Consider the following 26,239-nt stretch of genomic DNA (forward strand, 5'->3'; position numbering starts at 1 on the left):
CTAAAATTTTAGTTTAAAAAAAAAAAAAAACCCCCCCCCTTTTTTTTTTTTTTTTTTTTTTGCAGAGCATGTGGTTTACTTATCTATCAGACTTCCACCACCTGGATTTCTTACCCACAATTCTTAGATTTGGGAAGGAAAGAATTTGATCTCTTTGTACGGTTTCCCTTCCCTAACTTGCCTTCTTCAGTGTGCCTAGAAGGAGGCCCAAGTCACAGAGTAAAGTCTGTGTACAGGTAGGGACTGGAGAGGGGAGAAAGTCGGAAGCTCAAATACACTTGGCTTCTATGTGTGTGTGTGTGTCCGCGCACGTTCCTGCCCTTTGATTTTTTTTTCCTTTCCTTAAAATTTGCCAGAGGGCATGTATGCTAGGGAGAGACAGAGAGAGAAAGTGAGGAAGCACCTCCTGTGGGGGATGGTCACACTGCTATCCCTTCCCTCTTTCTCCTTTCTTTTGAGATTTTGGGCATGCACACGGGTGTACCAGGAATGATTCTGAAGCTGCAGGGTCTAGGACTCAATCTCTCCACTGGCCATGTTGGATCCAGCAGCCTGAACTATCATGTCACTGGCTGGCTCTTTGCCCTTTGGTTTCTTTCTGTCTTGATTTTCTCAGAAAGAAAAGGAATACATTTCAGAAGAAAAAATAAACGTATGAAATTCTTCCTTTTCTTACAATTCTCCCACCAACCTATTGTTTTTAATGTTAAAAATTCCTGACAGGGACCAGCAGTTGGTATAATGGCTATGTTGCTGAACTCCCCTGTAGTCAACCGTGGTTCGAGTCCCGGACCCAGTGGCGTAGACTCATGCTGGGAGCATGTCTGTGCATGCCCAAGATCCCGAGAGGAGAATGGAGGAGAAGGGATTGTGGTGTGGCCGTCCCCCTGCGGGGGAGATTTCTCACTTTCTGTCTCTCTGTCTCTCTCTGTCTTTCTGGCAAGCACACTCCCCCTATAGAAAAAAGCTCTCCAAAAAAAAAAAAAAAAATACTTACAAATATTAAGCACTCAATAAATTTATAATAAAAATTTATTTTTTAAGAGTTTTGTTTTGTTTTGTTTTTCCTATAGGGCACATGTGCTTGCCAGAGAGAGACAGGAAGTGAGAAATCACCACCTTCATCAGAGGGGATAACCATGCTGCAATACCACAACACCTTCTTCTCATTCTTCTCTCAGGATTTTGGGCATTCATGCACACATGCCCGGCACAAGTTTTAAGCAGCCGGGTCAGGGATTCGAACTGTGGTCGACTACATGAGAGTCCAGCAATGTAACCATTACACCATCTGCTGATCCTCTCATAAAAATTTATTTTTTTTAAGTTGAGAAGCAAGGCAGATGGAATAAAAAGAATCTAATTAACAAAGGTTCTTAGAACTTTGGCATTTAAAACAATTTTATTTCTTCCATGAGAGAGGGAGACAAAGAGATAGGTGGGGATAAAAAACAAAGTCTTCATACCACTTTCACTGTAGTCTCTGCTTGCCTAGCTCACAGGTTTGTACTACGTATGGAAAGACTTCAGGATCTGAACCTGGAACCTTCCCATATGGCCTCAGAAGAATAGTGATGCATTACCACTGTGCTGCCATGGCTGACCAACTTTAGCATTTTTTTTTTTTTTTGAGAGTTAGGATTATGAATTTTATTCTACTCTCCACCCCCATTAGTGGATGATGGCTTTAAACATTGTATAAAAATAAAAAGCATCTTTATCTTGATTTCTTTGTGGCTCCAGAAAGAGTGATATAAAAGAATGAACTACAATTGATTAGAAAATAACAACAGCAACCTGAAATATGCTTACGGTAACTCCCATAAGATACTGTGAGAAGTCATGGGGACTAGTGGAGAGAGGGAAAATGATATGTGGACATGAAGCTGGAAGGAAAGCGGAGGAGATGAAGAAGAGAGAAAAGTCAGAGGGTCTAGGGAGAGAAAGAAACAGGAGAAATGGACACTGGGTGGGAGAAAGAAGGAAAAGAGAAGTGAGGGGAAGTGAAGTGATCATGAAAAGGGGAGCGAGCACATGGAGTGTGAAGCGTAGGAGACCATTTGTTTTATACTTAGGGATTCATTTCTGTAGTGGGTTTTGCAGTGTTGTCACCTCATCATATTTCCTCAAAATTCTCATTAACCACTGTTTATAGCTGTTTAACTGCTGCTTACCTTTGGATTTTGAAGGGCTTGACTCATAATGGGATAGATAATCGTAGTAGCCCATCATGAGGAAATAATTATTCTCTTGGCATATCATCTCTGGCAAAGATCTGGGCCCTGAGCAAGGGGTTTCCATGTTCCTGCTTAAGGAGTTGGAGGTTTACTGTGATTGCCTTCCTTCAAGAGCAGGATTTGATTTTTTTTTTCCCACTTAAGAAGCTATCACATCTTATAATTAGGTAAGCATCACATTTTCTCTTACTTGTTTGCGTTTTTGAAGAGTCATCTTGCTTGGTGTGGTATTTATTATCTTCTAGAGAGAACTGTTCTTAAGTCATGGGAAAGCAGTCCTGGACACCTGCTTTAGAAAACTCCACATGCAAGAGCCCAGTGCGGGGATGAGGAGAGGTGCTCTCTTTTGAGATGTTTTTGCCTCAGGGTAAATGTGCTCACCGGAGAAAGACAGACAGACACAGAGAGAGGGAAAGTGAGAAATCCCCCCCAGGGGGAATGACTAGCAGCAATCCCTTCTCTGTTCTCCTGAGATCTTGGGCATACACATACATGTGCCTGAAGTGACTTTGAAGCCACCAGGTCCAGGACTTGAACCCTGGGGGACCATGAGGGAGTCCAACAATGAAACTGCTGTGTCATCTGTTGGTCCCAGCTTTTTTTTTTGTTTTTTTTTTTTTTTTTTTTTTTTTTTAGAGATTTTTGCTGTAGGGCACCTGTGCTTGCCAGAGAGTCAGACAGAGAGAAAGTGAGAAATTACACCCCAGGGGCGATGGCCAAGCCTCAGTCCCGTCTCCTCTCTTCTCCTCTTGGGAATCTGGGCATGCACGCACATGCGCCTGGCATGAGCTCCAAACTGCTGCGTCTGAACCCACCCTCCACCACGTGGGAGTCCAGCGAAGTAACCATGATACCGTCTGCTGGTGCCTGTTTTTTAATTGTCAAAGGGCAATTGGACTCACTAGAGAGAGAGAGAAAGCGCCCGCGGTGGGGCGTGGTGCAGCACAGACCCCGGTCCTCCATTTAGCATCCCGGCAGCCCTTGCACACACGCGCGCACGTGCCCGCCCCGCCGGCGTGGTTCTCAAGCGGAGGGCCCGGACCAAACCCCAGGTGCGAACCCCGGGCGCGGTCGGCCCCTGCTCGGAGCGCTCGGCCCATGACCACCACGCTACGGAGGCCCAAGAAAGGTATTCGTGAGAATTTTCATTTAGTTTTTAAAAACATTATTCTCTTAAGAAAACTGAGGTAGAATTGAGGAAAGACATATTCCTGAAAATGTGAAAGTGTGCACTTTGTAGAGTTTTAGGCATTTTTAGGAAATGACGAAAACTTCAGCGTTAGTGCCGCTTTGAAATGAAGGATTAAAACATGGAGATTTTTCTGTTTGTTCTTCCGCTTGTTTCCATTTCCATGAATAGCTTTCTGCTTTGGGGACTTTCTCCCTCTACAGCTTGCTGTGCTGTTACTTGGCTTTTGAATATCGATAACCAAAGATGTTTACTGTCTTTTAGTGGGGAAAAAAAAATCTTGTGTTTATTTCTTAGGTGGTAGGGGATGGTTGCCAACGGACGGTGTTGGAGTCTGTATTTCAAAAAAAGTCACCCTTCTTATTTAGCGTTGTCCTTCATAATACAAATTGCAAATAAGGCAGTGTGCCAGTGCTGAAAAGTAATTTCAATTAAAATTCCCAGGGCTTTTCAGGGGCAACACAGGAGTCAGCCTTAACACAGTGTCCTTGAGTCTGGGCATAGCTTACCTGGAAAGCTTCAAAGAGGGACAAGTAATTTTAGTGTCACCTCCCTTGTTCCCTCTCTTACCCCTCCCTCCACCCCACCAAACCATAAACAAAGCAACAGCTGCCCTCTCTACAAAAAGGAGGTTCCGTGGCCGCTTGTCTGGAAAAGCTGGTAATGGACTATTAAATAGTTGTTTGTGAAATCACTGCACAGTAGTGTTTACTTGTTTCTGCGTTTCTGTGTATCCAGTTCTGGATAAAAAGCAGATCATTTGACAAGGTCCTAGAGTAAACAGTATCTTGATATTCCTCTCTGTCTTCTGGTTCAGGCCTCCGCATTTTCTATTGTTATGCAAATGAGGAAGGGCTGGTTTGGGTGCTGGGGCCAGGTGCTGGTGCGGTGGTGTAGCAAATGGATCCACCTGAGACAGGTTCTAGATTGGTGTCCTCAGGCCTCCCTATGCACACTGGGTACACACACACACACACACACTTAATTCAGGCTGGCTGATACTGGGGATAAATGGTGGCATGAAGACCGCATTGGGGTACCTGTCTGTTCTCATGAAATAAATGAATAAATAAAGAATAATAATAATCCTGCACTGAAGGTTGGAATAGCCTGTCCCAAAGGGACACTGTGCCCCTGTCCTATAGTATCTCCCTTATCACCTTGTTATGGCTTTTGTAAATCATATAACTGGAACCAGCAGATAGCATAATGGTCACATCGCTGGACACTCACATAGTTGACTGTGGTTTGAGTCCTGGACCTAGTGGCTTAAAACTCATGCTTGGCATGAATGTGCATGCCCAAAATCCTGAGAGAATGGAGGAAAAAGAATTGCAATGTGGCCAATTCCTCCCTGTGGGGAGGACAGTTTATTGCTTTCTGTTTCTGTCTCTCTGGTGTGTGGGGGCAAAAGAGATAGCAAAATTCTCTCTTAAAAATTAAATTACACAATTAAGCATCATTCAAATTAAGGCTACTGGTAAAAATCAAGAGTTGCTGTGGAGGCCTGCACGTGGTGTGGTGGCTAAGGTGCTGGACTCTCACATGGCCAACCCTGGCTTAAGTCCTGGTTGTGGCGACTTGAAAATTGTATCAGGTCTGTGAGCATGTGTGGCCGAAATCCCAGGAAGAAAATAGAGGAGAAGGGATTGCAGTGTGGCCATCTCCCTGAGGGGGAGGGGGGTGATTTCTCACTTTCCCTCTCACTGTCTCTCTCTCCAGTGAACACACACCATGCCCTTTGGCAATAACCTACCTAAAAAAAAAGTTGTTTTGGAGGGCAATGGTAAATTGATATCCATCATTAACATTGGAGCTCAATCATCTCTCACACTTATTGAGTGGTTGCTTATGTGCCAGGCACTGTACTAGAGGCTTTATCCTTATCATCTCATTTGCCTTCACAAGAGTGCTGTGAGGCCACTACTGTTATTACATATAGTACACGGGACTTCAGCTATTTGGCAAGTTTTATAGTTGACAGGAAGAGGAGCTATGATTCGAACTGAGATTTTTTCCACCCCTCAGCCTGTGTATTCATCAGACTTGAGTCAATAGAGAAATGGGGTCAAGAGAAAAGAGGGTCCAGGACAATTCAACTTGGATGTGCTGAGTTGGAGTGTGTTGTCTCACCAATGAGCCTGGCTGGAAGAGTGTGGACGAGGGGAGAACTGAGTAGAGGGAAGGTGGACGTCATGAGCTCCTGACCACCCCTGGGGCTTGGAAAGGAAGGACTAGTGGAAATGATCATAAATTGGAAGAGGAGCTGTGGAGGAAGAAGGTTAATTTCACACATTTACCTGTCCCTAAGCTGATGGAATAATTTTCTCTGATGTCCCGTTGATTCTGCAGGACCTGTGTCCTTCTCTAATGGCTGTCGATTATGTCTGGCCATCACGTAGTTTGCAATAATTATATATCCATGAGGTATTGTTATCTTCATAGGTGTTTTTCTTTTTCTTTTTTAAAAAAATTTATCAGAGTGCATATGTGCTTACTAGAGAGAAAGAGAAAGAGAAAGGGAGGGAGAAAGCACCCCCTCCTATGGGGCATGGTCATGCCACAATCCCTTCTCTATTTCTTCCTCCTTTTGGGATTTTGGGCATATATGCCACTGGATCTTGGACTTGAACCTGCAGCTGGCCACATGAGATCTGGCTCCCTTAACTACTCGGCCATGAAGCTGGCCCCCTCAAAGCCACTTTAATTCACTTTTACAGCAGAGGAAACAAGAGGCAGTGGATTGGCCAATCTAAGACTATAATTTACATTGTTTGCTCTGAGCACAGCACCCTTTCCAGCACACACTCTGCAGCTTCCCATTGGTTGCCTTAGAATGCCTTCTAGGCCACTCTCTTTCCTCTCACATGTATGCCCTTCATTTTGGTCTGCTCTTGCTTTAGCCTGTTTCACTTCTAGGAGATGGTACGAGTTATACATGCACTATTCCAATCTCTGTCTGATATTGGGTTCTGTTAATTCATTGTTATGTGGAGAATGCCTTCGTGAAACACAACAAGCTGCAGAAAATATAATTCTCCCTTAATGTATATTTACTAAGTGTATTTATTATTCATCAGGATGTGCATTTTAAAATGTGAGTCTAGATTCCCTCACTTTTAATCCCAAACAAATGTTAAAAGATTTATTTTTATAATAATCCTGGAATGAGAGCAAAGTAAGCCTCCCTAAACACAGCTTGCCAAGTGGTGGATGTTAGCTCTATATATCCACACTAGATGCTCAATCTGTGGTTGCTTGTCATCTCTTACTGTTTCTGGGGGTGATGTACAGAGTGTACGAGCACACCAGGGCCCGTCAATGGTTGCAATTTGTTGGCACTGACTCCAAGGAAGGAGTACTGCAAGGGAAAAATGTTACAGTCCCCTTTCTTTGCAAGATATAGACAGATATAGTGGGAGAAATAAAGGCAGATGGGTGAAGAAAAGGGAATATGTGGGCCAGGAGACAAGAAAATGTACAAAAATAAACTTCAAAGGCCTCAAGGTGCCATCAACATGAAAGTGTCTGAGTAGTAGATGAAGAATTAAACATGAATGCACTAAGCATCCCAGAATGAATAATTCCTACTTTTCTGTTTTGCAAAAGAGAAGGCTTTAGAGAGCAGGTGTCAGCATGAGGTTGGTACAGTGGAAAATTCTTACTAGTAGTGAGAGTCCAGTTTACATAATAGTACAGTGGTATCTCTTCAGCTGACGTTGATGGGAGTCTTTGCTATTAGTGACTTTTGTTCCAGTTCCAAGTGGCATCCATTTCACACATTCCTCAAGATCCAGAATGTAAAAGTTCCCAGGTTATCAGTTTAAGACATTTTCTCATTTGTGAGGATTAGTGAAGGGCTTCATTCCTGCCCAAATAGTATACATATATTTTAAACCCATAATACCTATAATATGTTAATAATCAACATGAGTTAAAATAATTCAATTAAAAAAATAGTCCAGTTTAAAATGCCATTCAATACAAATCTAGGGATATTTTCTTTCTTCAAGACTGAGTACCACTACATCTAAAACACCAGTATGGCAGGTGTTAGTTAGAATTATAAACCCAGTAAGAATAGAAGTTAATGGGGCTGGCAAGTAGTGTGGTGGTTAAGGACGCTGGACTCCCACATGGGTGATCACGGTTTGAGTCCCAGACCTGGTGGCTTGCTTTTTCACTTTCTCCCTCTCTGTCCCTCTCTGGTCAAATTTAAATAAATAAAGAAAGAAAGAAAGCAAGCAAGCAAGCAAGCAAGCTAAATAAAATCTTAAAAAAAAAAAAAAGAATAGAAGTTAATAAGAGAGTGATGCTACAGCTTTATTTAGCAATTATGGATTTTTGAACACATTGAGATAGAGTCAATAAAACCACAGCAGAAATTGATCTCTGTGGTTTTGAACCTACTCTCAAATAAGTGTAGACAAAGGTTGAGAAAAAGGAACCCAATTGTCTAGTAGACAGATGCAGAATCCCACATTCTGTTATGATGAATTATTCAAATATAGTTTCAATGTAGAGAAATATTTGGCGAAATACTTGTATCACATTAAAACTTTCTGGTGTTCAGAGGAAATGGTTGTAACCTACATTTCAAAACTAATTCCATCCTGTTTATAGTGGTAAACCAGTTAGATAATGATTAAGATTGAAGAGTCATATTTAACCAAGAATCAGTTTACCCATGTAGTATAACAATTTTAAAAATAAATAAAATAATCTTAATGATATCATGGAAAATAGCCATTTTCTAAAATTAAAAGAAAAAAAATGATAGCAAATTAAATAAACTATTTGTATTAAATAAACTATTTGTATTACGGTTACTCTTTGGCCTTTGTCTTGAACCTCTCTGTTCAATGCCACTGTTCTTTCTTTTCTGGAAGAGTTCCCATTGGCCATTGCCTTACAAGTTAGCTCAACTGATGGGGAACAAAATCATTCTCCTCACTGTGAGATACTAAGTGAAGTGACCTCTAAATTCTTGCCATAGTCCTTAGCATTTGATAAATGAATTAAATAGAAACAATTGGGTATCTTCTGCTGAACTTGATGCCTGTAATAAATGTCACTGGTGTCATACAAAACAATTTATAAAGTAGTTTGAAAATAATTGTTTCAACTACAGAGCAGGCAGTGAGAGACAAATGGGAAGGATTTGTGAGAGGGCATTTCTATAATGACATCATAAGAGCCAAGAGGCTTTCAGTGACAATTCTATTCATGCCAAGCAAGAGCAGGACAAAACAAGGTAGCCAGCGTGTTATTTTTATCTTTGTTTGTTATTTTTACCCTTTCTTAAGTGATTGGAGAAATAAGAGTGGTGGTGGGGAGACTTCAAATCAGCTTAAGCATTAGTTTACTTGTGTGAATTTGCATTACCTCCTACTAAGTTTCATGAAATCCCTTTGCTGGCCATAAGAACAGACAGGTACAAGATTACCCGGATTTTATAGTCCTGTGTCTCAAAATATTGGGGATGTGAAAATAACAATGGTTAGCATTGCATGCTGTACAGAACAGGCTTTACATTTTTAGTAAAATTTCCAAATGAGCCTTGTATCCCTGAAATGTTGTCAAAGGTTATGTTTAGTTCATGAGGCAGGCGCAAAACAATGAAGTTTTCTCTCATACAAATTCCTAAGATGAGAAAAAATTAAAAAAGCAAATTAAGTGGAGAGAAGTAAATGAGACATTATTTCTCCAAAGTTGTTTTATTGCCTGCCAGGAAAATATCTTCAGGAGATGGACTGAAAAGGTAAAGACTTCTGTAGTGAGCATCTGAGCCACAGCAGATTTGTGGGTATTATTGGCTTTTTCAGACATCAAAAGCAAACTGTGTGAAAGATGATGGAGGTGCTCAAACAGGAATGGGGAATGAAAATGAGCAAATAGAAGATCATGCTCAATAAAAACACAAAATGATCATCAGAATAAATGAGACTATCAGTGCACAAGTAGAAGAAAATCAACTAGGAACATCTGTTCAGGTGAGGCTGAAATTAAGAGAATAATCAGGCTCTGGTCGTGTGCATTTGGAAAAAGTCTATGAACGGTATGATGAGTAGCATGTCTTCCTTCGCCCTTGTGGGATGCTCGTATACTAACTTTGTACTTCCGTTAAAATTGAGTTGAGTGGCTGTGGATGTCATACCTTTCAAGAAGCAGAGGTTTGTAGCAAAGATGCAGTCAAACGTGCACTGCAGATTAAAGAAATTTTAATGGCGAAATAAAAATTTCTCAGAGAAATATGCAAAGATACATTAGTTCTGAAAAAAAAATCTAAGTAAGTCTTTGTATGAATGAAATTACAGTTATATCAGGACACAGAAATGGAAACTATGTATAACACAGAGATTATACAAATCCATATGGATCCCTGGTTCTGGAAAAGATAGGATACACACATTTCTTCCTATTCCTCCTGCTAAATTCTGGACGTTACACATAGAATATTGGGTCATCAGAAGAGTTGCGTCGTATTTTTTTCTGTTTTTCTGTGAAAACATGTATCATAACTTTGCTGACAACACAATGAACACAAGAAAACTGTGAAGATGCAGAGAGGAATGCAGACAAGTTAGAGACTTTGGGACCCAAAGAACATATCAGTGAGTTTCCCGGGTTTCCTTTTTGCCACATGTGTCCCAGAAGCCAACAACCTGAAAATGTCACAAGTGCAGAAAACAAGCCAACTAATAAAAAGCTCTGTTAAACCCTTTTGGTTAAAGAAACCAAAGGCCCAGAAAGGGGTCATCATAGTAAAATAGAAGACTTTTAGAATTTTTTGGAAAATTAGCCCTCTATCTAAACACCATAGAAAATAATAAGTAGTGAGGAGCCTGGTCTTCTGCCTTTTTTTTTTTTTTTTTTTTTTTTTTTTTTTTTTTTTTTTTTCACCAGCGAGAGACACAGAGGGTGTGAGAAAGCAAGCCACCAGGTCTGGGACTCAAACTGTGGTCAACCTTTTGGGAGTCCAGTGCATTAACCATCACACCCCCTGCCAGCCCTGGTCTTCCACTCTTAACTGGGAATAATGGGGTGCTTTTCCCACTCCTTGCTGGGGTTGTGTCAGAAAAGGCAAGGGGGAAATTAGGACTTCAACTTCCTCCCACAGGTCATAAGCCACTTTCTTCCCACTGGAGGGGTGAATGGAGGCCTAGTAGAGCCTGAGTTTCTACCTCTACTTAGCAAAAATGAGACAGCACGTTTTTTTCCTGTAGTATTGTGCTAGAGAAAACTTACTGAAATAGGAGATCTAAATATGATCCAAAGTTTAGTAAGATAAAATCTATAATGTTCAGAATATAATTAAAGCACTTTCATACCAAGAACCAGGCAAAGCTCAATTTGAGTAACAGGCAATGAACAAAAGACAATACCAAGATGGCATAGATGTTGGAATTATTTGAGAGGGATTTTCATGCAACCATCATAAAATATGTTAGACCTAACCTCAATGACTTAGTCAGTAGCATACTAAACTGAAATGCAGGAAGTCATATGGCCAACCGTGGGTTCAGATCCCTATACCCTGAAACACATCCAGGGCAAATGTGTCTGTCCAAAATCCTCACAAGCTGGAAGGCTAGTTGGAAAGGGCGTCATAGCATGATCAGAAACTGCTGAGGTGTCTCTCTCTCTCTCTCTGTCTCATGCACGTGCATGCAGTCTCTATCATGAATAAAATAAAAATGCTTCAGTGAACAATTATGAACACACAGAAAACAAATTATAAAATAAAAAGTATTGGCAAATAAATAGAAGATATAAAAAGGAACCAAATGTAAATGTTAGAGCTGGAAAATACAGTAAATAAAATGTAAAAGACATCGGATAGGCTCAGTAATGGAATGGAGGGGGCTGAGGGAAGAATTGGTGAACTTGAAAACAGTACATTCGAGATTATCCAATTTACATAACAGAGAGAAAACATGACAGGGCTTCAAAAAGTTCACAGGAAAGTGGACTTAAAAGTGCAAATTTATTTTGGTGCAAAATATTTTTGAAATCTATGCCTAAATTTTTTGGTAATATGCATTTTCCTTGAACTTTTGGAAGGCCCCCTCATAGATTAAAAAATTACACACAGAGCCTAAGGGGCTATGGAACTATAACAAAAGATGAAATAATCATATTAATCAAGTACCAGCAGGAGGGGAAGAAAAGGAGTGGGACCCTAAAATTGCTCAAAGAAATATAGTTGAAAATTTCTTAAGTTTGGAAAAAGACAAACCTACAAAAATCTGTAAAAGGCAGTTTAAAGGAGCTGAGCTAGGACTAGCCTTGTAGCCTCATGTTAAGGGAGCTGAATGGCTGATTATGATTTGAATCCCAGTCCTAGGGCCATGGCATATGCCAGGCACATATGTGTGTGTATGATTGCATGTGTATGCTCCAAATCCCAACAGGATAGAGAAACAGAGGAGAAGGGGTTGTGGTGTGACCATGTACCATTGAGGGGATGCTTTCTCCTTCTTTCTCTGGTGAGCACGTGTGTCCACTGTTCATTTTTTTTTTTAAAGCTAAACTAATCAGAAGTAGGAAAAAATCTAAAGATATCTATATCAATACATATCAGAGGAGACAATCTCAATGAGCCGACCACTTTAACGCTCATGAAATTGCGGGAGCACATGCAGAATATCTATCAGGGCCTTAAGAAGCTGGAAATACTAACTGCTTTAACAGGCAAGTTTCTGCATTGCATTATCTTTTTTTTCTTCCCAGTTGTTAATCCTGTGAAATGGCACATAATCCATGTTGATCACATTTACACAAATCAATGTATTTTAATGACTTTTTAAATAAAAAGGGCCTAAGTTAAAAAAAAAGGCAAAAAAGTCAAATAAATCATATTAAATTACTATCTGTTTCCTACTACATGAGAGCCATTGTGATTGTTCTCACTCAGATGTTCAGTCTGTCATTTTGGGGAGAATATGTGTGTTACTAGGTTAGAAAGTGACTATTGGATGCACTTTGTCCAAGAAACTTCAATGATGTGAAGAAGGAAGTTAGAAAGAAAAGAGAAACTAAAATTTCAATTTGATCCAGCTGGGTAGTTGTACATTTTTACTAATGAATATAATTAATTGCTGTTGGGAAAGCCATTTTTAGTTTAAAAAAAATTGCCAGAGGGCATGAGGACTTACAGAGAGAGAGGGAAATAGAGAGAAAGAGAAAGGAAAAGCCAGAAAGTGCCTCCCCATAGAGGACAGTCACATTGTAATTCCTTCTCCTCCATCTCTCCTTTCAGGATGTTGTGCTCTGTATGCACACCTGTGTTTTTCAGGATGCCAGGTCCACGACTCAGACTGTGTAGTTGGCCATGTGGGATCCAGCCACCTTAACCATGTGTCACTAGCTGGCCCAGATAGCTTTTTTCTTCTCTTCTCTTCTCTTCTCTTCTCTTCTCTTCTCTTCTCTTCTCTTCTCTTCTCTTCTCTTCTCTTCTCTTCTCTTCCTTCCTTTTCCTTTTCCTTTTCCTCTTTCTTTCTCTTTCTTTCTTTCTTTCTTTCTTTCTTTCTTTCTTTCTTTCTTTCTTTCTTTCTTTCTTTCTTTCTTTCTTTCTTTCTTTCTTCTTCTTCTTCTTCTTCTTCTTCTTCTTCTTCTTCTTCTTCTTCTTCTTCTCTCTCTCTCTCTCTCTCTCTCTCTCTCTTTCTCTCTCTCTCTCTGTTAATTGCCAGAGGACACTTATACTCATTAGAGAGAGACAGAGATAGAGAAAAAGCACTACCTGTCCTGCAGATCACAGTCTCTTGGTAATCACTTGTTCTTTTCCATTCCTTCGGGATTTGGAGCATGGCACACATGTGTACCCTAGCATATTTTTCAAGCTGCTGGGACCAGGATTTGAACTGCATAATCTGCCATGTGGGATCCAATCCCCTTAACCACTAGGCTATGAGCCAGTTCTGGAAAATCTTTATGAAAAGAAGGAACATGCATCTCTGAAAAAAAAACCACTTTTAAAGCTATTACATCACAGGCATGCCATCAATATTTGGCAAATGAATGCATGAAGTACAGGATGAAATACTTTGATGTAAGAATTTCTTTTTTTTTTTTTGGTGGCAATTTTGACAATTGTGAAGAGCAGACTTCTCAACTGTATGAGTAATTTTAAATTTTGTGCCCTGTGTTTAAATGTGTCTTTTAAAGAAAACTTTTCTTACCTCAAGGTCATAGGCATACTTGTCTATATTTTCTTTTAGTTGAATGTTTTGATAACATAAATACCCAGTTTCAGAATGAATCTTAACTATCAGCCTTGGAAGACCTTCATAGGCCTTTCAGACTCTCACACTGAGGTCATGTCTTTGAGTGAGCACGTCCTCAGTATCAGTGTGGTTTTCTCAAGCCACAAGTGCAGCGAATAATTGCACTGATGCTGACTTACACTGTGGAGTGTGGAGTTTTCTATGGCTTTCTGAAGAGCACTAAATTTGTGGTCCATCAGTAGATATTGCTCAAAACAACATATGAAATAAAGGGATTTTAAAAATTAAGCCCACATATTAATGTAGAAATGATCACCTTTAATACTAACGGCATGACCATATATTAGAGGCCCTTAGATACTTAAAAAACAAAAACCTCACATATTTATTTTTCTCACCATAGCAGTATATCCTCACTTCAAGAGTGAGTCCAGATATGGTTGGAGGATGGGAGTGAGGAGTGGAATCACATTTTCACTTTGTAAAATCCCCAGGTGATTTGGAGTTATTTCTGTTTTCTCCCCACCAACTTCCTCTCCAATCTTGAGAATCACAGGTTTAGTGTGCCAATGCGCATGTGATTCTCTGACTTAGAAGCAGATTCCCAAGCTCTTGTGAGTACTAGACTCTGATTTCATGTGGTGCTGGGCCCAGGATTCTAAAAACATGCTTTTACCATTGACAAAGTGCTTGCTTATATCTGAGTTTATTTGATCCTCTTGCTGTCCCTGTGATTGGAGCCTTTTTATCCCCATATGAAAAACAAGGAAACTAAGTTAGAAGTGATGAGTTTAGAAGTCAACTGTAAATCTTCAAACTCTATTTCTGGATCTTTCTCAGTGGTCAAAAGCCCAAATGGAGGTAGGCTATTAGGAGAACAATTGTTATAGGAGAATCAATAGTGATAAAGAGACTTTAAACCCACCTCTTTGAGGTTCCCATAGAGTTAAAAATTTGTGTATACTATGGAGAAAAACAACATAAAAGATATACCATAAAGGTTTCATTTAAGTATGACAAAGCCCTATGTCAACACGAACTCTATAAAAATTCATGGTTCTCTTCTCAATAATTTAAATCTGTTTTTGAAAGTGCATATTTATATAAAAAGAAGAGAGGAACATTAAAGCTGGCATAATACTGTCAGCTGTTGGCCATATGGAAAAATTTAAATTGTCATAAAAGCTGCCCAGTTATAAAATGTTTTAGATAGATTTTTAAAAAAAATCACATTTTAAGCATTTGAGCAATATGCTCAAAAATGCATTGGTGAACTGCATTAGTAATTGCTTTGATTGTAATTTTACATTGTTCTTCCAAAGAAAATTAATCATTTTTTGAACTGACCTGAGTAATAGGCAATGAAATAAGTTTTTAGTGTGACAAAGGTGTTAATAAGCACATTTTTCCAAAAATGCATTTTTAATCTTCATCTGTTAATACTCTATGTAGTATTTATGGATATAGTTAATATTAAATATTGTTTATTATTTACCTACTAGGTACAAAGTGCTGTATACTAAGCCCTTCAATGTAACTGGTATTATATACATGAAGACATAGGATAAGAGAGTTGAAGAATTGTTCCTGACCTAATTTCTTTTTTTTGGGAGAGGTTTTTGCTATTGGGCGTGTGCGCTTGCCAGACAGACAGATAGAAAGAAAGTGAGAAATCACCCCCCAGGGGGGATGGCCACACCACAACCCCTTCTCTTCCATTCTCTTCTAGGGATCTTGGGCAAGCATGTACATGCGCCCGGCGTGAGTTTAAGCCACTGGGTCCAGGACTTGAACCGTGGTTGACTACATGGGAGTCGAGCGACGTAGCCATTACACTAACTGCTGGTCCCCTGACCTAATTTCAAACGTGAATCTGTCTGGTTTCAAAACTTTAAAAAATATATTTTAAAAATTGATAACATTTAAATCACTTGATATTAAAATTGTAAAAAACTTGGAAAATATTAAAAAAAAATAAAAAACCAACAATATGTATCACCCACAATTCCACCAGCAAGAACAAATTATTGTTAGCTTTTTGATGTGTTTTAACATTTTCATGTGCTTAACTTACACTATGAAGTGTGGTGTTTTCTATGAATGCGTTAGTTTTGTGACTCTCCTTTTAATTAATAGTATTTTTAGAACAGCTTTTTCATTTCATTGAATACCCTGTTTTTAATACCTGCATAGTATTCCATTCTGAAGGCATTTTATAATTTAGCTAACTATTCTATTACTTTTGAATATATAGATCATTTCAACTTTATTAGCAATTCTGTATCTTTTTGTTTTTAATAGAGAGAGATTTTTGCTATAGGGCACATGTGCTCACTGGAGCAACAGAGACAGAGAGACAGAAAGTGAGAATTCACCCCCTGCTCCCTTCAGGGGGATGGCCACGCCACAATCCCTTCTCTTCTATTCTTCTCTCAAGATTTTAGGCACATATGCATACACGCCTGGCATGAGTTTAAGCTTCTGAGTCTGGAACTCGAACTATGGTCTACTGTGTGCGAGTCCAGTGATATAGCCATTACACCATCTGCTGGTCCCAATAATTCTATATCTTTGTCAATAAATATTTTTGCCCATCTCTAGTAATTTTCTTTTTTTTAGATTTATTTATTTATTTAATTCCATTTATTATTATTTTTTAATTTTGGTGGGGGAAGAGAGAGAGAGAGAGAGAGAGAGATCCCCGGGGAGGAGAGAGAGAGAGAGAGAGAGAGAAAGAGAGAAAACAAGTTGTCAGATCTGGGACTTGAACCACAACTGGCCATGTAGGAGTTCAGCACCTTATGCCAGTATGCCACCTGTCAGCAATTTTTCTTAAGCAAAGTTTGTAGAGTCTTTGGATATAAAGCTTATAATGTGTTGTATAATGTATCCCCTAGAAATGTAGTGATTTAAGTTTGCACCAGCAGTAGATTATACCTCTTCTTTCATTTTTCTAAGTTTTAACCAGTGCTCGGTATAAATTTTTTTTTTTTTAACTTATAGCCATTCTGTGTTGTTTCTCTATGCATTTAAATATCAAGTAATTACATGAGGCACTGTCAGTACAGTTATAAATCATCTTTAATTACATTTACTTATTCATTTACTGGTAAACCACTTACTTATTTAGTGCAGGGAGTATGACCTCGTGGCATTCGCCAGATTCTGTCATAGGTGCCGGGGTAGAGTGGTGAATGAGGTCCCGCCTCATGAAAGTGCATTCTAGTAGGCTTGGCTGACTTTGGTGAAGAACCGTTCCTGGTAATGTAAAACTGAGCATTTATAGTTTTCACATCCCTTATCACATACAATATCCCTTTTACTTTGATCAATGTCTTGCTAAGCAGAAAGATTCATAGCCAAACTTGAGGCTATATGAAAGTGTAAAACTAGTGTGATAATTAGATTATGCTTTGAGTCTAATTATTTGATTATGAAATGACAACACGTATTAGAAGCAGGTTTCGTACATGCTTAGTGGGTTTGTAACTTGCTGTTCAGTGTTACAAGTTACTTGGTACACAAAGTATACAAGTTTAATTTAAACTACACATGATTAACAAAGGAAATTGTAGACTATTGCAAAAAGGTGACTCTTGGAACCAAAAGACAATAAACACAAAGTGTCAGAAAAGAAGGGGGTAAGGATTAATGAACTTTACAAGCTCATAGTGCTGCCCACCAGAATGTATGTAACTAGTCAAACAATTTCTGACAAATAGTGGCCCACCAGAGAAGAAATCAGGATACAACATGCCATGGTCTAGGCTCCTTGTAAGGCTTAATGAAATGTTTCAATTCCACATTGTTAATATCTATGTCACTGAAGTCACTAAGTCAAAAGGGGTGGTGAAGGTATAAATATGTTCCACTGTTTTCCATTCAGGAAAAAGGAAATAATCACAGACAGACCTCTCTCATCATTTGCTTTCTTGTCATTTTCAGGAGATTTCCAGTTTTTGCTTTTTAGAATAGAAGTTTATTTATTTTTATTTTTTCTTAAGGTTTTTGCCACAGGGCATGTGCACTTGTCAGAGAGAGACAGTGAGAGGGAAAGTGAGAAATCTCCCTGCAGTGGAGGGGATGGCCAGCTACACCATAATCCCTTTTCCTCCGTTTTCCTCCTGGGAGTTTTGGGCATACATGCACACACATGTGACGGCTTTGATTTTCGGGTTGCTGGGTCTGGGACTCGAACCATGTTCAACCATGTGGGAGTCCAGCTTCTTAACCCCCATGCCACCTTCAAGTCCTGAAATTTATTTTAGAGAAGGATAGCTAACTTTAAGAAAATGTTCCAATGTACTTGCTACCTTAAAATGTAAAACAACCTAGCTCTGTTTCCTGTTCTTTTCTATGTATTTGATAAATGCTAGATAGTAAAGTGATGTATTAGCTTGGGACTGTATTTTCTATCCCAATGATTTGGCTTCACTCACCAAACATACTGTACACCAGATTTTACAAACCACAGGAAAACTGGCGCAAATTTTGAGTATTTTGCTTTATAAAATGAGACACTGTATTTACTAAAGTTTAAAAAATGTTTTTTGATATTGTTTCAATAAATCTCTGGCCTTGAAACAAATGCAAATAAAATGTTTAAGCTTCAAGCATTTGCTATAAGTAAAATTTGGTATGCTTTTCAACTAATCAGAGAGAATGCAGAGATGGAATTCAATTAAAGCCTAGTTTTTTTTGTTAACATCTCCAATGCAAAAACTAGTTTTGTTTGAATTTAGAAAATATTATTGAAGTGTTTGGTTGACAGATAGCAGTCATGAAGAGGGAAGATAAAATTTAGTTTTACATTTATATTTTGAAGACTTGTCTAATCTGTAGTGGCATGAGAAATGCAGTAGAGGTACATGCGACTGAAAATTACTGAAGCATCATAGTTAAACACTTAGAATTCAGGGCAGTTAATATAATTTATATATACATAACCTAAATTATATCTATACTAGGGACTTTGGGGATAGAAGCCCTTTTACCCCATGTTTTAATGGAGTGTGCTATCATATCTGTTCCGTGCGATGTATGCAGCACACAAATTTGCTGATTGGTGTTTCACTTAATGGATCTAATATGTATAATGTTCTATTAACGTCTATTAGAAATAAGTGTAATAGCAAGAAGCCACTTTAATCAGAAATAGTTGCTATTTCTTGAAATCAGAAAGATCAGAATAATGATGAGGTAGTTTGTTCAATTTTTTAAAGTGACTGTTTTCTTGTCTCTGAATTGAAATAGTAACATACTTATATTCTTATTTTGCATAAATTTGCATGACAAATTCCCAAAGCTGTAGTTTGAAGTTAAATAAAATAAAAAGATGGAACCTCTTATAACTGTATGCGTGCCCTGATGTTTAGAGACCACACACATAATAGACTTTTTAAAGAATTAACTTGATTACCTTTTAGGTCAAAGGACAAGGGAATAAAAATAGAAAATGAATGAGTGAAACCCAGAGAGAAAGAGAGAGAGAGAGGGAGAGAGAGAGAGAGAAGAAATGCTCATTCTAATTTCTGCGGGTATGTAGGAACAGCTTTATTGAGATATAATTCATATACCATAAAATTTACCCTTTTAAAATGTACAGTTCAATGCCTTTTGGTATGTTTATAGAGTTATGCAAACATCACCACTATCCAGGTTTAGAGTATTTTTATCACATACCTATTAGCAGTCACTCTCTGGTGCCCCTCCCAGATCCTGCAACCACTAGTTTACTTTCTGTCTTTATTAATTATAATCTATTGTCAGGGCAATATCCAATTAGTCAAAATTGTGTTGGGCCAGCAGGTGGTGTGGTAGTTAAGGCAGTTGAATCCCACATGACCCAGTGAGTTGTTCGAGTCTCAGACCCAGGCTCTAAAGACATGCCTGGTATATGTATGTACATGCCCAAAATCCCGAGACGAGAATGGATGAGATGATATTGTAGCATGGCCATCCTCCCTCCACCCACCTGGAGGTATGTTCTTATTCCTTCCTTTTCCACTCCCCCACCTCTGGTAAGTGAGTGCACATGCCCTATAGCACAATTAAAATATAAAATAGTGAGAATAGTGAGTAGCATGTTGGTTGGGGTGCTAGATTCCCACAAGGCCAGCTATGGTTCAAGTCCTGGACTAGAAGCTTGAAAAATCAGTGCTGAGTGTGCATGCTTGTATGCACAAAATTCGAAGAGGAGAAGGGAGGACAAAGGATGGTGGTATGGGCATGCCCCCTAAGGATGATTTCTCATTTTCCCTCTTTCTTTCTGTCCAGTAAGCACATGCATTCTATGGCAAAAACCTTAAAAAAGAAAGAAAAGAAAGTAGTTAATTGTATGTGCATGTGTTTAGTGATTAATTATATAGATCATGTTTATATTTTGGAAATTTAGTTTTGAGTAGAATCGTAATTACTAATAATTATGTTGAAAGAGCCAAATATGCTATTTATTTATTTAATTAAGTAATATGAGGTTCAGCTTAAATAGCTAATTTGTTAATTTGACCCCTGGTCTCAGCTAATTTCTTCTGGTGTAGTTTCAAATGTTAAAGTAAATTTGTAAAAAAAAAAAAAAACAAAAACAAAAAACCATCAACTTAAATTTGTACTTGTTTGGGACTTTGCCAGTCAATCACAAGTTATTATCTTTCTGCCCCATTATCATGTTAAGAGTTATGAGGGACAAGATGTTTAGGATCTCAAGGATCTTATGGTCTAAGTGAATCTGATCTTTGATTTTTAAACATATTTTTCTAAGGATTTAAAAAAATCTTTAATTATTTTATTCTGAATCTTCTCAGCACCAATTTCTTTCTATAACCATCATCTATCCTTCATTCATATGAGCATACATACATTTACCTATCTTTCATCAGCTGGTTTTTTAGGATCAAAGAAAAGATCTACAGGTGTTTCTGTATCCACTCCTATGTTATCACATTGCTTGCACTGAACATTATTTTTAGAAATTACAAAATAAACTTTCCCATCCAGAATACACTGTATATTGCCTTAATCAATAATATTACTATAACATGTTACCATCAACAAATAATTTTTCCTTTCTTGTTTCTTATGTATTTTGCATTTTCCCTCCTTGATTCCCTACTTCTTATCCTCTACTATTTATCACCCTCCTCCAACACTGTCTCTGTTTCTGGTATATACAGTTGCTTCCTATGCCTCTTTTTTTTTTCCTCCGCATTTTATTGATGTACAAAAATATCTTATTTAAGTACTTTCAATAGCAAGTTCAGCTGATATATACATATCTGTGACCACATGTCTGAATTTAGGCATAAAACTCTGTGAGTAGAATGACCATACTATAAAGTAGCACCTGGCTGAGGCTATATAGCATACTGTGGTCATTAAACAGGTATTTTTCATGAATTTTTTATTTCAAGAAAAGCAGTTTTAGCTTTAATAAATTAAAATCACAAAATGCTAGGAGAAATTTTCTTAAGACTTAAAGCCAAGAGAAAAGTTAAGATTCTATTCAAATATTAAGTAGATGAACTTATCAACAGCTCAAGAGAAGACCCAAAAACCCTTAAATCTGGAAAACACAGCATAGGAAAAAATCAGTTATGTTTTATTCTAAAGTCATAAATTCTATTTAACCAGTTTGGTGTCATGTAATTTTTTTTTTTTTGAGAGGTTTTTGCTATAGGGCGCGTGCACTCACCAGACAGAGAGAGACAGAGAGACAGAAAGCGAGAAATCACCCCCCTCCCAAAGGGGGATGGCCACATTCTCCTCTTGGGATCTTAGGCACACACGCACACATGCCCGGCATGAGTTTTAAGCCACCGGGTCCGGGACGTGAACCGCGTTGACTACGTGGGAGTCCTACGTGGGAGTTCAGCAACATAGCCATTGCGCTAACAGCTGGTCCAAGTGTCATGTAATTAATCTCTCTTCTGTTGTGGCCCAATCTTTCTATTTAAATTCTGGAAGTTAACATTCAGTTCTGGACTTGTCCCTACTTTTAAGTTGTCCATTTTCTTGGTTGTTTTTTGGACTCTTATTTCGGTGTGTCTGTCTTTAGTTTTCCTGGTATAGCACTCCCTTCAGAATTTCTTGGAGAGCAGGTCTGGGGCCAGTACATTCTTTCAGGTTTTGTTTATCTGAGAATGTTTTGTCTTTTCTTCCCATATGAAGGATAATCTTGCTGGGTATAGAATTCTTGGTTGAAATTGTTTTCCACTCAACACTTTGAATATATTTTTCCATTCTTTTTTTGTTCACATCGTTTCCGCTGAGATGTCTGCTGTTAGCCTGCTGGGATATCCTTTGTAAGTAACTTGACATTCTTCTCTTGCCAATTTTAGAATTTTGTCTTTGTGGTTTTGGTCAATCTGGCTATGATATTCCTTGGAGAAGATCTTCTTGGGTTGATTCTAGGTGGCATCCTTTGTATTTATTGGGTCTGGGTATTTACATGTCTCTCTAGGTTTGGAAAGTTTTCTCCCAGGATTTCATGGAGTAGATTATCAATGCCCTTATTGGTTTCTTCACCTTCTGGGATATGATTACCTAGATGTCTAGATATTTAATTTTATCTAATACTTCTCATGTATTATTTTCATTTTGTTGGATTATTTTCTGTCTTTTAGTGAATTTTTTTAGAACAGAAGTTATGTCCTCTACATCTGAGATTTGATCTTCTGCCTGATCTAATCTTCTTTTAATATTTTCAAGGGAGGTTTTGATCCCCTGTATTATAACCTTCACCTCTAACAATTCTGTTTGATTGTTTTATATGGTGTGTATTTCCTCTTTAAACTCATGCAAGAACTTCCACACCTCCTGGAACTCGTTGACTCTTTTCTCCTGCATCTTCTGGAGTTCATTGTCTCTCTTCTTTTGCATCTCTGTTAGCTTTGTCACTCCAAATAGTCTAAATTCTTAATCAAACATTTTCACAAATTCCATTGTACTGTCTGTGCATGAGGAGTTGTTCTTTTCCCTTGGGGGAGAGATATTTTCTTGGTTTCTTGTATTACTTGTGCCTCTGCAGTGGTTTCTGGTCATCTCATGAATTATACATTTCTTCCTAATTTCTTCACGTTTAATCTGTGTTCAGCAGCACTCAGGAAGAGGAGATCTACAGTCTCTGCAGTTCCATTTTTTTCCCTTTGTGCAGCAGATTCAGTGGGTATTGAGGGATATTCTGACCCTAATAGTAATCAGATGTTTGGCTACTGTGCACCTAGATCTGTCTAGACAATCAGTGTGTGGAGCCTGAGCAGCAAAGTTATAAAGGTAAAAGGAAAAGGAAAAGAAAACAAAGAAAGATAAAGATAGGGGGAAGAAGAAAAAATAGAGAGGAAAAAAAAGCAGAAAATGAAAACCGTGTGGTACAGGTAAAGGGATTGCTCACAGTTCAAACTCACAGATGACTTTTCAAAAGGCCTGCACTTTACCTCTCCTATCAAGGAGGGTGGAAAGCTGAGAATTAGCAAGATAAAGCAGAATGAGACAGCCAAGCAGTGCTATATATTAAAAATAAAAAGTAATAAAAAAATTAGAGCGAGAGAGAGACATGTCCTTACAGTCACTATTTTTATTTTAACTTTTAGCATCTGCAGTTCTACAAATATAACTTAAATGTTATGTCTTGGCCTCCATCCATGGGAACTGAGGTTGACTTAATAGAACTGTCTTCTTTGAGAATAACACTGTGGACCCATTTCTGCTGGCCTTGTCTTGGTTCTGCTTCTTGCTGCTTTGCTTGGATTTGCCCTTTTTACTTTGCTAATCTTTGCTAGGTTTTTCATTTTTTGTGTCCCAGCCCCTCTTCTTCACTGTCTGGCTTTTCTTATTGTTTGCAAACCTACCATTTAATCACATTTTTTTCCTCTTGTTTTCATTCCTTATTGGCCATTTGTATGTTTTTTTAGCTGTTTCATTGACTCAGCAATTTTTCCCAATTTTTTTTGCATTAAAAAAATTATTATTACTTATACATGCAATTGCTATACATCATTTAGATTGTAAAGAGACTTTACGCAGCATGATACACACTTGAGTCCAGCCCAGTTGAGGATACTATACACATCCTTATCAACAAATAATAAACCATATCTGTGTCTCACAAATGTCTTACCTCTCTATTTTTTTCTTAAAATTTCTTTCCTTCACTCTTCCCCTTCTACACTCCTTCCACTTTGTCTCTAGTGTCCATAACAATTTTCAATGCTTTTATTTCCTCCAGTCTTTCAGTCTCTACCATAGAGTGCAGACAGTTGGTGTATGTTAGGTGGAGACATACAATGTCTCTCTTTCATAGCCTGACTTGGTTCACTCAGCAACAAATTTTCCATATTCATCCACTTTCTATCAAATTCCAGGACCTTGTTGGTTTTTATGGCTGAATAGTATTCTATGGAGTATATGTGCCACACTTTTTTCAATCCGTTCATCTGTTTGTGGACATTTGGGTTGGTTCCATGTCTTAGCAATTGTGAATAATGCTGCAATAAATATAGTTGCACAAGCACTTTTCTGACTGAGCATTCTCCTTTCCTTTGGGTAGGTACCCAGGAATGGGATTGCTGGATCATATGGTAATTCTATTTGAAGGTCTTTGAGGAACCTCCATACTGTTCTCCACAGTGGCTGGACCAATTTACATTCCCATCAACAATGTAGGAGTGTTCCCCTTTCACCACATCCTCTCCAGCACTTACCTTTTTTTTTTTTCTTTGCCATTCTGACTGGGGTTAGGTGGCATCTCATTGTGGTTTCAATCTGCATCTTCCTTATGGTCATACCCATTTCCCTCTCACCCTCACTCTCTTCTTAATTCCAGCAATCACTAATCTTTGGTATATTTTTCTAATTTTTGTCATTTTTATATTGTTATGTAAGTGGAATCATGCAGCTAGATGGTGGCTCAGTGGTGAAAAAGGATGCTTGCAAAGTTGACCCACCTGGGAAAATTCTGGGTTCAGGTCTGGAGACCTCTCTAAATATACTGGTGTATGCATGACTATCATCAGGGATGGCTGAAGCTGGGAGTGGAATTGTGATGTCAGATTCCTTTTGTGGGTGCTGTCTCTTTCTGTCACTCTCTTTCAGGGAAGAAACGAATTAGTGAACTTTAAAAAATATGATATGATAGACCACTTTTTGGCACTTTTAAAAAATTATTTATTTATCATCATCATAATCTTTATATTCCATTGAATTGCATATAACTTTACAGTGTATTACATTACTTTTTTGAAAGGGAATGCCATGCATGTCAGTCAATACAGAGACATTAAAACCCCCCCTTCATCATTCAATATCTTTTCATTGTTTTCCTGATCATTATTATTATTCCAATTTTTTTAACCAGTCAATTACTATTTCTCATTTTGCTTGTAAAAAGATTTTACTCATCATGAAATACTTCTCAGACCAATCCAGTTGAGAATACTATACACATCATCACCAACAGGTAATAAGCCATATCTTTGCCCCACTAATGTCATACCTCTCTATTTGTTCTCTTGCTGTCTTTCTCTATCCTCTTCTATTCACTCCCCCATTCCACACTGTCTTATTCTTGTTAAGTATTTTCACTGCTTTTATATCCTTTAGTATTTCACTCTTTACCATAGAGTGCGGATAATTTGGTATATTTTAAGTGGAAGCATTCAATATCTTTCTTTCATAGCCTGGCTTACTTCTCTCAGCAATAGATCCTCCATATCTGACTACTTTCTATCAAATACCAGGGTCTTGTTTTTTTATGGCTGAGTAGTATCCCATAGAGTATATATGCCACACTTTTCAAATTCATTCATCAGTTTGTGGACATTTAGGTTGGTTCCATGTCATGGCAATCATGAATAATGCTGCAATAAACATTGATGTGCGAGCACTTTTCTGACTGAGCGTTCTCCTGTCCTTTAGGTAGATATCCAGAAGTAGGATTGCTGGATCAAATGGTAATTCTATTTGTAGATCTTTGAGGAACCTCCATATTGTTCTCCACAGTGGCTGAACCAGTTTACATTCTCACCAACAGTGTAGGAGAGTTCCCTTTTTACCACATCCCTACCAACACTTACCACTTTTTATATTTTTAATGTTTGCCATTCTGACAGGGGTTAGGTGGTATCTCATTGTGGTTTTTATCTGCATCTCCCTTATGATAGGGGATGTTGAGCATTTCCTCATATGCTTTTTGGCTGTTCGTATGTCTTCCTTAGAGAGATTTTTGTTCAGCTTATTTTCCCATATTTTAATTGAGTTAATCACTTTTTTTCTCATAAAATTGAGTTTATTTTCTCATAAAATTGAGTGTATTCTGGTTATCAGTCCCTTGTCTGAGGCATATTTAACAAAAATATTTTCCCATTTTGAGGGTTGTCGGTTCACACTTGTTACTGTGTCCTTTGCTGTGCAGAAATTTCTTAATATGATATAGTCACACTTGTCTATTTTAGGGATTATTGCCTGTGCTTTGGGAGCTTTATTTAAGAAGTCTTTGCCTACTCCAATGTCTCCCAGAGTTTCCCCAGCATTTTCCACCAGTAGTTTTATTGTTTGAGGTCTTAGGTTCAGATCTTTGATCCATTTTGAGTTGA

The 26,239-nt window shown here is 38.3% G+C and overlaps 1 long non-coding RNA gene across 2 annotated transcripts in view; it reads left to right on the forward strand.

Annotated features, from left to right (window-relative positions):
* Positions 1-26,239, forward strand: part of LOC102487152 (uncharacterized) — a 99,196-nt gene that overhangs the window by 7,274 nt on the left and 65,683 nt on the right. The window contains exon 7 of one of the 2 annotated variants that reach the window (XR_001369808.1): positions 9,252-9,419. This is a non-coding gene — a long non-coding RNA (uncharacterized LOC102487152). Of the gene's footprint in view, positions 1-65; positions 119-9,251; positions 9,420-26,239 lie in introns of those variants that run through there. The other variant, XR_001369809.1, reaches the window with a different exon arrangement.

This window comes from Tupaia chinensis, unplaced genomic scaffold (genome assembly GCF_000334495.1).
Source record: "Tupaia chinensis unplaced genomic scaffold, TupChi_1.0 Scaffold147417_1, whole genome shotgun sequence".
In the NCBI taxonomy this organism is placed as follows: Eukaryota; Metazoa; Chordata; class Mammalia; order Scandentia; family Tupaiidae; genus Tupaia; species Tupaia belangeri.